Source organism: Alosa pseudoharengus, unplaced genomic scaffold (genome assembly GCF_046254945.1).
Source record: "Alosa pseudoharengus isolate Yale_2024_CS ecotype anadromous, Long Island Sound unplaced genomic scaffold, YU_APseudo_1.1 YU_APseudo_1.1_scf_10, whole genome shotgun sequence".
Classification (NCBI taxonomy): Eukaryota; Metazoa; Chordata; class Actinopteri; order Clupeiformes; family Clupeidae; genus Alosa; species Alosa pseudoharengus.
The window spans coordinates 3534574-3546702 of record NW_027468565.1 but is presented as its reverse complement, the minus strand read 5'-3'; the positions used below and the strand labels follow the sequence as shown (position 1 = coordinate 3546702).

At 41.3% G+C, this 12129-nt stretch overlaps 2 long non-coding RNA genes across 2 annotated transcripts; both read right to left on the bottom strand.

Moving 5' to 3' along the window:
• Positions 1 to 227: 227 nt before the first annotated feature.
• Positions 228 to 1648, bottom strand: LOC143139083 (uncharacterized). The gene is made up of 2 exons (XR_012990336.1): positions 1144 to 1648; positions 228 to 360 (listed from the first exon to the last, which is right to left on the bottom strand). It is a non-coding gene; the product is annotated as an uncharacterized LOC143139083 (long non-coding RNA).
• Positions 1649 to 10289: 8641 nt separating this feature from the next.
• On the bottom strand, positions 10290 to 11908 carry LOC143139078 (uncharacterized). Its single transcript, XR_012990335.1, has 4 exons — positions 11549 to 11908; positions 10841 to 10908; positions 10487 to 10597; positions 10290 to 10356 (listed from the first exon to the last, which is right to left on the bottom strand). It is a non-coding gene; the product is annotated as an uncharacterized LOC143139078 (long non-coding RNA).
• Positions 11909 to 12129: the final 221 nt, after the last annotated feature.

The window sequence follows — 12129 nt, the reverse complement described above, 5'->3', positions numbered from 1 at the left end:
TACTACCAGTGCTGTAATGTATACAGCATTGAATTGTCTACCGTATTTTTAATCACAGTACTTATGGATCATACTGTAACTAAGTACAGTAGTAATACCAGTGCTGTAATATTATATACAGTAATTTTGGGAAATTCATATCCTGCTTTATCTACAGCCAGGATAAATTTGGCTAGGCCTAGGTATGGTTTAGGCTACACAAACTTGCATAAATAACCATTGACAACTTGTTATCAGTTTGAAAAGCAAGTACATTTATTCACTTTTTTCCGTTTAGAAATTCTCGTGTGCTGCATCCTAACGTTAGACCAACGGTTGCAGTCAGCCTGATCCACCACCAGTAGCAGAGTGAAGCAGCACCTAGCAGAAATAGAAGAAGAAAAGATAAATAGTGTTAGATAACAATGTTCAACTGAAACTGAAGGCTACTTACAAGTGAAACTTTAGAATAATCATTTATATATATATACTGTATGTTTTTTGAGTTTACTGTCAAAATGCCAGGCTGAAGATGGTGTTAGCATAACTCAGTTTCGCAAGGTAGCTGCTATATTTAACGTTAGCCAGCTGGGTGAGCTCATTGATGAAGTTTGCTTGCAGCAACAGCCATTCGCACTGTTCGTCCGAACAACGGTTAATGATAGTCAGATGTGATTTAAAGTTAACTTATATCAATATTGCTAAAGTTCGCCTATTAAACTCACAAAACCGTACATGATTACGGGGAGTTAACGTTACATAAGTCAGCTAAACCTCCACGTTAACGTTAACCAGCAGCACATCATCTTCAGCCTAACATTTGTGACAGTAACATACTAGGCCTAGCACTACTAGTGAATGTTTTATATAAATGATATGAATATAATAAACTGTAACTTACTGAGAACTAAGGTAGGCCTAATATAAATGAGACTGCCATAACGTTAACGTAACATAAAACATTAACGTTAATGCCACCGTCACAGCAACAGCAACTATGATAGCTAGCCTAACGTTAGCTGCTACTTACTTAGTTGATCCAACAAGCATGGATGAGTTGTAAGTTAGACAGTACAACGTACATAGACTGTACACATGCCCGAATTTAATGTAGTACACTTTCACAATGAAACATTAACGTTACATAAATAAATGCTTGCTTACCATTAAGGTGGAGCTGCGAACTTGTCAGAGTGCTGAACACCGTTGGTCTGACTGACTGAACTGTTGCTCAAAAATGATCTCCCGCCGGACAGTTCAAACGTCGTCGCGCGGTGCACGTTTCAATCACCACGTCAAAATTTCCCAGTAAACCATAAATCCATGACTTTTCAATATCTTTTCAAAATGATGATTTGGATGGAAAATCAACATAATATCAATGTCACCTTGCTATCTGGGAGCTTAACTTTGTATTTATGTGCAAAAAGAAAACAGAAAACCCCAACTGATTTTCCGCCATGTTTTTTCAAAAATTTCAAAAAGCTGACAAGTGAGGGAGGAGTCAGATTTATTACTGTGTTATGATTCGCAGCAAATTTTTATTACTGTAGTTTGACCATTTTTGACCATAATTCATAGCGAAACCACAGCAACATACTGTATTCACAAATACAGTACACATTTTCCCCAAAAACAGCAGTGATGCTGTGAAAATCACGGAATCTTGTTACAGTGCAGACAAAACAAAAAAGAAAAGAAAAAACACTTATACACTTATAGAGGGACAAATATTACACAGATCAGATGTGCACAAACCAAAGCAGAAAGGATTAGCATAGGCCTACAGCAGCCGTTTTAAAGATTCTGCAATATTTTGCCAAGTGTCTTGTGTCTTTTCTGACGCTCCATTGATTCGCGCTGTAGAGAGCTCCATATAGACGACATCCAAGAAAAGTAGAGTCCATGTCCGTACAGACAGATCATGAGGTGGTTTCCAGCGAGTTGCAACCATTTTCTTAGCAGCTGTAAGTCCAGCATATACAGCACGCTTCAGCACTTTGGAGACGTTCAAGACTGACAGGTCGTTCAGAATCAAAACACTAATAGTAACAGATACAGTGTTATTAATCAAGGTAGATAGATTGGATGCAATGTTGTTCCAAAACTGATGGACAGGAGAGCAATCCCAGATCATATGGAGATATGTACCTTGAGCTTTTAGTGGGCAGAAAGTACATAAAGGACTATTGATTATTTTCATGTGATGCATTTTCACAGGGGTAAGGTAAGTCCTATAAACGAAATTGTAATGGATCTGCTGGTGGTCTGGATTGCGTGAGACTTCTGTGATGTTAGACCATACGTCATGCCAATCAATTTCGTCAACCAGATCTGGGCAATCACGTTCCCAAATCCTCTCTACAGGGAGGCCAAAGCGGTGAGGTATCACCAGAAACTGATAAAGCCTAGACACCATACCCTTGGTTTTTGACTGTACAGAAAATAATTGTCTGATTGGATGGGTGGGCAGAGATTATTGCCAGGGAACACCATATGCTTTAAGTGCTGATCTTAATTGAAGGTAGAAGAAAAAAGAGGAACGTGGCAGACTGAATGTGCTTTGCAAATCAGAGAACGGTAACAAGCCAGCCTTAGTAAATATGTCTTTTAGATAATGCACCCCCCTCTGTTCCCACTGTAGAGCCGCTATAGGTCTACCACCAATCAAAAGTGCTTTATTATTAAATAATGGAGAAAGTGTGTGCCAGTTACATGAAATATGACGATATGTTTCGACCAATACTTTGATGAGATGAGAAATAATGGGGCCAAACCGTAGCTGACATTTGTAATATCCTTAGAATCTTCTGTTAGGATGTTCTGTTAATGACGTCAATTAAGTGCGTGTCAGTGGCAATCGGAAGTCAATAAAGAATGGCAGCGCCAGTATGAGCGGAACAGTGTCTGTTTAATTCACATATATAACAGTGAATATTACATGGTGTCAGAATTATAGACCAGTGTTTCTCACATCAACCTGACGACGGAAGATGGAGCACACAGGTGTCCCCACGCCACGGATGGATTGGGATTCATCCAATCTGCCCGACGCATGGAAAAAGTTACGCCAACATGTAGAGCTGATGTTCTCCGGACCGCTACACAGCAAACGACAAGAAGAAAAGTGCAGCTATCTACTTCTATGGATTGGCGAAAAAGGAAGGGATATATTTAGCACATGGACACTTACAGCAGATGAAAGGAAAGCACTCAACACGTACTACGACAGGTTTGAAGCCTATGTTAAACCCAGAGCAAACCCCATTTTCGCGCGGTATAAATTCCACCAGAAAGTACAGGGGGAGGGGGAAAGTTTCGACCTGTTTGTAACCGAGCTAAGATTGCTTGTGAAGGACTGCAATTTTCCTAACAGTGACGAAATGATTAGAGACAGAATCGTCTTTGGCACAAATTCTCCTAAAGTGCGTGAAAAACTTTTATGCCACACAGACTTAACGTTAGAGAATGCTATTGATATTGCACGGACATATGAGCTGTCGCAGCAGCAGCTAAAGACTATGCGTAGTCCCACTGCTAGCACAGCTAACCAGTCAGCTCATGCAGTTAGCAGAAAGCCGTTCAAATCAGAGCATACACGTTATGGACGCACGACAAACTGGACTGACCCTAAAAATACAGCATGGAACAAGGAGTGTGGAGCATGCGGGGGAGAACACGGACGCACAGAGGAATGCCCAGCCAAAGGACGCCAATGCAACAAATGTAAGAAGCTCAACCATTTTGCTAAAGTGTGTAGGACACACACACAGCAACCAAAGACAAAATACAAGCCCAAGAGAGTGCATGTTATCTCAGACAGAGAGGAGCGGCCACCAGATGAACTGTATATTGACACAATTACAAAGCTACATGCTAACACTGCCAAAGAACAGGCATATGCAGAGGTGGAATTAGGGGAAAAGAGGCACAAATTAAAATTTAAAATAGACACGGGTGCCCAAGCCAACATAATACCAGCAGATACATTCCACAAAGTGTTTGGAAATAAAGTGTTAAGCCCACCAGATAGTAATATCTCAGGATATGGTGGACAGAGGCTCGTCGTGGAAGGGTCATGCAAACTCACATGCAGATATAAAAAACAAATAGTCATGCTAGACTTTGACATAGTCTGTGCAAGAAATGCACCTCCTGTTTTGGGAATGCGAGCATGCCTAGACCTGAACATGGTAAAACTAGTACATATGGTCAACGCACTGCCACACACTGGCATCACAGATGAGTTTGCCGACGTATTTGAAGGCATTGGACTGTTTCCTGGTGAGTGCACCCTTCGCCTCCAACCAGCTGCAACACCAGTGGTGTGTCCACCTCGCCGTATCCCGTATGCCCTACAAAGCCGACTCAAAGACGAACTAAAAGAAATGGAAGAAATGGACATCATACAGAAAGTCACAGAGCCGACTCAGTGGGTAAATGCCTTGGTGGTGGTAGAAAAGCCAAAAACTGGGAGGCTTAGAATATGTTTAGACCCCCGTTCCCTGAACAAAGCTATTCAAAGACCCCACTATCCGCTCCCCACTCTAGATGATGTCACACCAAGACTAGCTGGTGCACAATACTTCAGCGTCCTAGACGCTAGGTCTGGGTACTGGGCAATAAAACTCAGCCACAAGTCATCCATGCTCACTACATTCAACACCATCTATGGCAGATATCGGTTCAAGAGGCTCCCTTTCGGGATCATCTCAGCACAGGATGAGTTTCAGAGGAGAGTCGACGAGGCTTACGAGGGACTTCCAGGCGTCGCTGCCATTGTGGATGACATCTTGGTGTATGGCCGCACCAAGGACGAGCACGACACTAACCTGCGTGGCATGCTGGAGAGAATGAGAGAGAAGGGCATAAAGCTGAACAAGGATAAAAGTGTCATATGTGTGCCAGAGGTGAGTTACTTTGGGCACAGGCTGACACGAGAAGGCATCTGACCCGACCCCAACAAGATCAAAGCCATAAAAGACATGCCCCCCCCACGCAACAGAGCAGAGCTGGAGACCATATTGGGCATGATCACTTACCTCTCAAGGTTTGCCCCCAAACTCTCAGAGGCCACAGATCCACTCCGACAGTTGCTAAAGGAGGACAATGAATTTGTATGGGACTCAAACCTTAACAGCGCATTCACACTGGTGAAAGACCTCATAACACGGGAGCCCGGCCCTGTTCTCACATACTTTGATCATACCAAAGATGTGAAACTGCAAGTTGATGCATCCAAATGCGGCTTAGGAGCAGTTCTGCTCCAGGGAGAGAAACCAGTTGCATACGCATCCAAGGCACTAAATGAGACTGAACAGAACTATGCACAAATTGAAAAGGAACTCTACGCAGTGCTCTTTGGATGTAAGAGGTTCCACCAGTACCTATATGGCCGACAGGTAATCGTTGAATCAGATCACAAGCCGTTAGAGGCAATCATTCGAAAGCCACTGGCAGCTGCACCGCCCAGGTTACAACGCATGATGCTACAGCTGCAAAGGTACGACATCACCATTACACACAAGCCCGGAAAGCAAATCCCAGTTGCGGACACTCTGTCCAGAAAGCCAATTGAATGCAATGACCAGTCACTGAGTGAAGGTATGGACTCACAAATACACACAGTGATCAGCAGCGCTCCGGTGAGCGACAGGAAAATGGCAGAGATCAGAGCTGCAACAGCCCAAGACGAACAGCTCTCAGTACTGACACGGGTTACCTTGGTAGGATGGCCTGAGTCAAAGACAAAATGCCCATCTGCTGTCACAGAATACTGGAATCATCGTGAGGAGATCTCCAAGTCAAACGGCATCCTGCTAAAAGGAGAAAAAATCATTATACCACACTCACTCAGGGCTGAAATGCTTGCACGCATACACTCAGGACATTTAGGAATGGAAAAGTGTAAACAACGGGCAAGAGATGTGGTGCTCTGGCCCGGCATGGGGAAACAAATAGAGGCGCTAGTAGGATCCTGCAACATCTGCCTCAAGCGACGTAACTCCGCCCCAAAGGAGCCAATGATTCCACATCCCATCCCCGAAAGGCCTTGGCAGGTAATAGCCACAGACTTATTCACATGGAACAACACTGACTATATAGTGGCAGTTGACTATTACAGCAGATATTTTGAGGTAGAGAAGATCACCAGCCTCACCTCCACAACCGTCATCCAAAAGCTGAAAGCCATGTTTGCTAGGTTTGGAATACCTCAGACCATAATCAGTGATAATGGACCTTGCTACAGTTCGCAGGAGTTCTGTGCATTCGCTCATGCATGGGATTTTGAGCACGTCACAAGCAGCCCACTGTACCCACAGAGCAATGGGTTGGCTGAAAAGACTGTCCAGACTGCCAAAGCCCTCATGGACAAAGCGCGTGCACAGGGGACGGATCCTTACCTCAGCTTATTGGAATACAGAAACACCCCGGTTGATGGACTGAAGTCACCTGCGCAGCTGCTGATGAGCAGGCGTCTGCGCTCAATCCTCCCGGTCACTGAAAAGCAACTGCAGCCAGAGCTTGCCTGTCGCAGCACAGTCCACAGCAGGAGAGAACTGTGCCAAAGGAGGCAAAAGCAGTACTACGACCGAACAGCCAAGACACTGCCTGCACTACCAGTGGGTGCCACAGTCCGCTACCAGCTCCCAGCTGGGACGTGGAAACCTGCAACAGTCACCGAAACAGCAGATACCCAAAGATCGTACAACATCTGCACTGATGAAGGCCACACGCTCAGACGAAACAGGCGTCACCTCTTGCAGACTCCAGAGGGTGGTACAAACCATGAGGGTCCACCAAATGGCTATGGACTAGAGCCTGTCACTCTGCAACAAAACACAGAACACACACAAGGCATACAACCAGCACACTACACTACCACAGGGTCAGGCCGCACAGTACGGCCAAGAGAAATGTTAGACTTGTGAAGTTAAAAAAAAATGTTGTGGAAATGTCTTACTTTGTTGGAATACTTACCTTGGTTAAGAAATGAGACCAATAAGTTCTATCAGAAAAAATACCTGATAAAGTTACACTTCAGTTGTGCTGTCCCAATGGTTCAAATGTCTATGTTGACATGATAATCACACTGTTGCCATGCATAAATTTACTGATGAAAATGACTTAAGATGACAGTTCATAAGTATGTATGGCAGCTACTCTGTGTATGTTTATGACCACGTTTTGTTTTCAAAAGAAGGGGGATGTAATATCCTTAGAATCTTCTGTTAGAATGTTCTGTTAATGACGTCAATTAAGTGCGTGTCAGTGGCAATCGGAAGTCAATAAAGAATGGCAGCGCCAGTATGAGCGGAACAGTGTCTGTTTAATTCACATATATAACAGTGAATATTACAACATTGTTTAGCAGAAATGTTGGCAAAGAGAACATCATGTAAAGACCAAGGTGCTGTCATAGCACTTTCTAAAGTACGCCAGGAAACAGGCGTTTGGATCAAACCAGAAAAGGAGAGGTCTTAACACAAAGGACCAAAAATAAAATTTTAAGTTGGGAACTGAAAGGCCACCATCCTCCTTCCTCCTCTGTAAAGTAGACATCTTAATTCACGGCCTTTTGCCTTTCCAAATAAATTTAGATATTGCTGATTGCAGTTTATGCCAATAACCATACGGAGGAGAAAGAGGTAGCATGGAGCTCACAAAATTAATCCTGGGTAAAACATTCATTTTAACCACAGAAATACGAGCTTGAATAGACATGGGGAGAGACATCCATTTTTCCATATCTTTCAAAACATTGCACTGAGCAACTGAATAATTATGTTTAACAATCTTATTTAAGGAGGGGAAAACTTCAATACCTAGATATTTAAATTGTTTAACAATGGGGGTGTTAACATTGATGCTTAAATTGCTAGCGGAGTCAGTCAAATGCAGTAGGGCAGATTTTGACCAGTTAATTCTAAACCCTGACAAGCTACCATACTCTTCACAGATGGACAAAAGGTGAGGAATAGACTGAGAAGGGTTTTCTAAAAATACCATAACATCATCTGCAAACAGTGAGAGGTGATGCTGTGTGTTACGAATACATATTGGCGACACCATACTAGACTGACGGATGGCTTGAGCCAGGGGCTCTAGGGAGAGGACAAATAACGCAGGACTCAGGGGACAGCCTTGACGTGAAGATCTAGACACTGGAAATAAAGAGGAAAAGGTGCGTCCGGTTAAGACTCGGGCTGTTGGATTAGAATACATAACTTTAATCATTCCAATGAAAGTATTACTAAAGCCCATCACCTCCAAGACTGACCACAAGAATGGCCACTCTAGTCTGTCGAAAGCTTTCATTGCGTCCAGTGAAAGCAGTGACCTTGGTATCATGCTGCCCTCTGCAGCATCAAATAATGTGCAGAAGGCGTCTGACATTATCTGCAGCCATTTGCGTTTTCATAAATCCTGTTTGGTCAGGTTTGACTAATTTTGGCATATAGGACTCCAGGCGGCGGGCTAGGAGCTTCGCAAAGATTTTCAAGTCTGAGTTTAACAGGCTCAGAGGTCTGTAGTTAGAGCACTCAGATGGATATTTATCTCTTTTCAAGAGTAAGGATATCAAAGCTGTGTTTACATCCCTTGAAAACTCGCCCTTCTCAATAGAGAAGTTGATCATGTCGAGGAGGAAGGGACCAAGCTGTTCCCAGAATGTTGTATAAAGCTCAGGGGGTATCCCATCAAAACCTGGTGATTTAGCCCTTTGCATACTGTGTACTGCTGCACTTAGCTCTTCTATAGCAGAGATGGCAAAAGTACTCACTTCCCGTACTTAAGTAGAAGTACAAATACTTGTGTTAAAAAATACTCTGGTAAAAGTAGAAGTACTGATTTAACTTATTTACTCAACTAAAAGTAACAAAGTACAGGCTTGGAAATTTACTTAAAGTATAAAAGTAAAAGTAGTCTTGTGAATGATGTATGCTCATGCGTTTTGTAATGCCCTATGGAAACTCCCCAAGGACTTTTGGTTACCCAAAATGCATACTGATAATAAAAGGTTTCTTGTAGACTATTTGGATTGTAGCCTATGTCAGGTTCTGATATAGAATGACTACACAAAATGGAATAATTACACATGAAGTCTCTATTTTTGCATTTTCTTTGTTGGCTTCATACTCTAAGAAATGGAAGTACCAGTGTGTACCTAAGTCGGTACAAATGCTTGTCGCTGGGGCAGTACCCTTTTGAAGTACAATACTGTACCTATGAATGCAGGTACATTTGTGTACCCTAGCCATCTGTACCCATCAAGGTACACTTGTGTACCTGCAATGACTAAAATGTACCTGTATATATCATTATCACATAGTACCCTTAAAAGGTACTATTCTGTACTTCAAGGGTACAACCCCAGTGAAAATTTAAGGTGGTATAACTAAAATATATGCACAACCAATAAGTACATTTAAATGTTTATTCTGGGGGGATATTACACACAATACTTCACATGAATACAGGTACAATAAATGTTAACATGTTCATATTAAAAACACATTCATATCAAAACATCAAAATATCTTATATCCATATCAATATACATATTCACGTAAAACATGTTATGACTCTTAATGTAAGTGTAAATAATAAAACACTTTGGTTTACAATATTTTGCCTGAATAGCCACATTGTGTTTATACGCAGAAGGAAAAAAATATATTAATTTGCACGATAGCACTAATAACACCTTTATATGATCTATAAAATACCAATATTTGAGCTAGTAATTACTCCAACAAACCTTGTATGCTTTCAAGTTCATGTTAATACTCGTGTATGTGACAGTGATGAAAATACAGTATCTGCTTGCCATAACCATTACACGTTGCAAAATTAACAAAGTCCTTGCAGTAACTTAGTAGCTATGATCTTAGATCTCATTCACAGTGCATACACCATAGAATTGAGTGAACGATATGTGTGATGTAATGAGTCATATAGCGACATTTTAGAGTAGTATCTCAGAAAACAATGTGCAAGCCTTTGGGAAATATTAGCAAGCCTGTAAAAATGTACAATATATTGTTACAATGTTCATTACCTCACCAATAAATCAATCAATCAGAAAACACACTCCAATCCTTCCAATCATGAGGCGAGCCACTAAAAAGGCAAGAGTCTCAAAATGCACCAAAGTTCAATTTCAAAAACTGGCAGAAATCCAACATATTCTTCAGGAGAGTGTGCTAAGTAAAGGTCAACAGCAGTAGAGGCTGCTGTTTTCCCCCTCTTCAACTTCTGTTCCTCTGCATATATCCACTTTGACTTAGACTGGAACCTTACTTGATCGATCTACAGGACGTTCACATATTTTCAATAGCAGTGGTAGCCTCACCAATGACAGCAGGGGTTTTACATCTGTTGGAAGCAAAATGCAAACACAAACCTCAGAATAAGATTTTTTTCAACCACACAAATAAATAGCCTCAGACAGATTGTGTAAAATACCTTGTCTAATACATGTATGTAACTATATGAATCTGCTCACCTGGCATAGATCAGCGTTGATTCATTACAAGTTCCATGGACCGGCTGACTCTCCCAAACTTCTCCTTACTCCTTTTCACCGTATCTTCATGAACAAAAGCTGCCTAATCCACTATGTGTTTGAGAGACAAATGCCATGCAATAGAATAATATAATTAAACAAAATGACACAACAATGAAATAGCACAAAGATAATCTTAACCAATATATAAATTGCTATTGGACAAAAAAAAAATCAAAAAGTTGTCTGTATTATTATAATTTGCATAATTTATTATGCAATACTTTTCTATATGTATTTAACATCAATAAGAAAAATACCATTACAAAAAAAACACCAAGTTGGGTAACTTACGTAGCCATTAGATCCTTTAGGAAAGGTAAGCTTACTTCCAAGTGGCCATGTTCTGCCTTGGTGGGTATCTGTGAGAAGGATTAACGTTAGATTTACTTTAGACCATTATCAAGCTCTGAGTAACTTTATAACATTATAGAATGGTTCTGAGTTGCTCCCTCTAGCTTCTAACTAGATAAGCAATGACAACCAGGATGTTCTGGTGAACATAGGCAACTCAACTAATTAATTTTCACCTAAACAAAATGACAGTGTTGAGAGTGATCATGCTTACTGCATGTATGCACTTACCAGGCTTCTTTCACCTGCACTACCGTTGATATTAAACCAGCCTTTCAGGGAAGTTAGCAAGTATGTATGGCTAACAGTGCTAGGATATGCTCATATATCTATGGGCTAAGCTAGTTAGGATAATGATTGCTAGTGAAAGTTGGCTTTAATGGCTTCCACAAAAACTTAACATTGACATGGGAAATAGTAGATAAAACACACACACAAATCATTTCCTTACCATTTATCACGATAGTCATGCATTATTGAAGGAGTTTGAACTCCATTTAAAAATATCTGAATTCATAGCTAACCTAGGCTAAGTTGCTAGCGAATGCTAATGTTAGCCTTTAAGCCAACAATCTGACTCCATTACTGTAACAGTAGGCTATTTACAATGTACAAACCAAATTTCGATAAATTGCAACTACACCTTACCTCTGAATAGCTTTGCCTCCTCTTCCACAAAGATTATTCCATCCTGCACATGTGTTTTCTCACACCAAGCTCCTCACTGAAAGTTGCTCCATTTCTTGGTGAGTGAGATGAACAAAGTTGAGGGGGAAAATAACGGTTGCTCCCGTCCCGAATCTCCTCCCCCAACAACTTTTGAGTGACAGGCCATGTACTTTTTGTACCCTTAGGTACAAATATGGTCCCTTTGCGAAAAGGTACATTAATGATCCAGGAACGGTACATATTAGTACTTTAGGGGCTCAATTTTGTTCCCTTTAAGGTACAGGGTCAAAAGTTGTACCTAAAAGAACAAAAATGTACCCCAACCGTACCCCTATTTTTGAGAGTGAGGGTGTGTATAAGATGGACTATAGGCCTACATCGGCACAACTAATTTCGGATAAAACAACATGAATATTTAATTCCTGTGAATATTTCAAGACCAGGAATGTAGTGTTAAAATCAGAGGTGGGAAAACTATAAATTCTGTGATTTCTAAATGTTAACAGTTGTAATTGGTGAATAAACTCTTTTGAGAGGTGGATAAACTCTAATAAGAGATG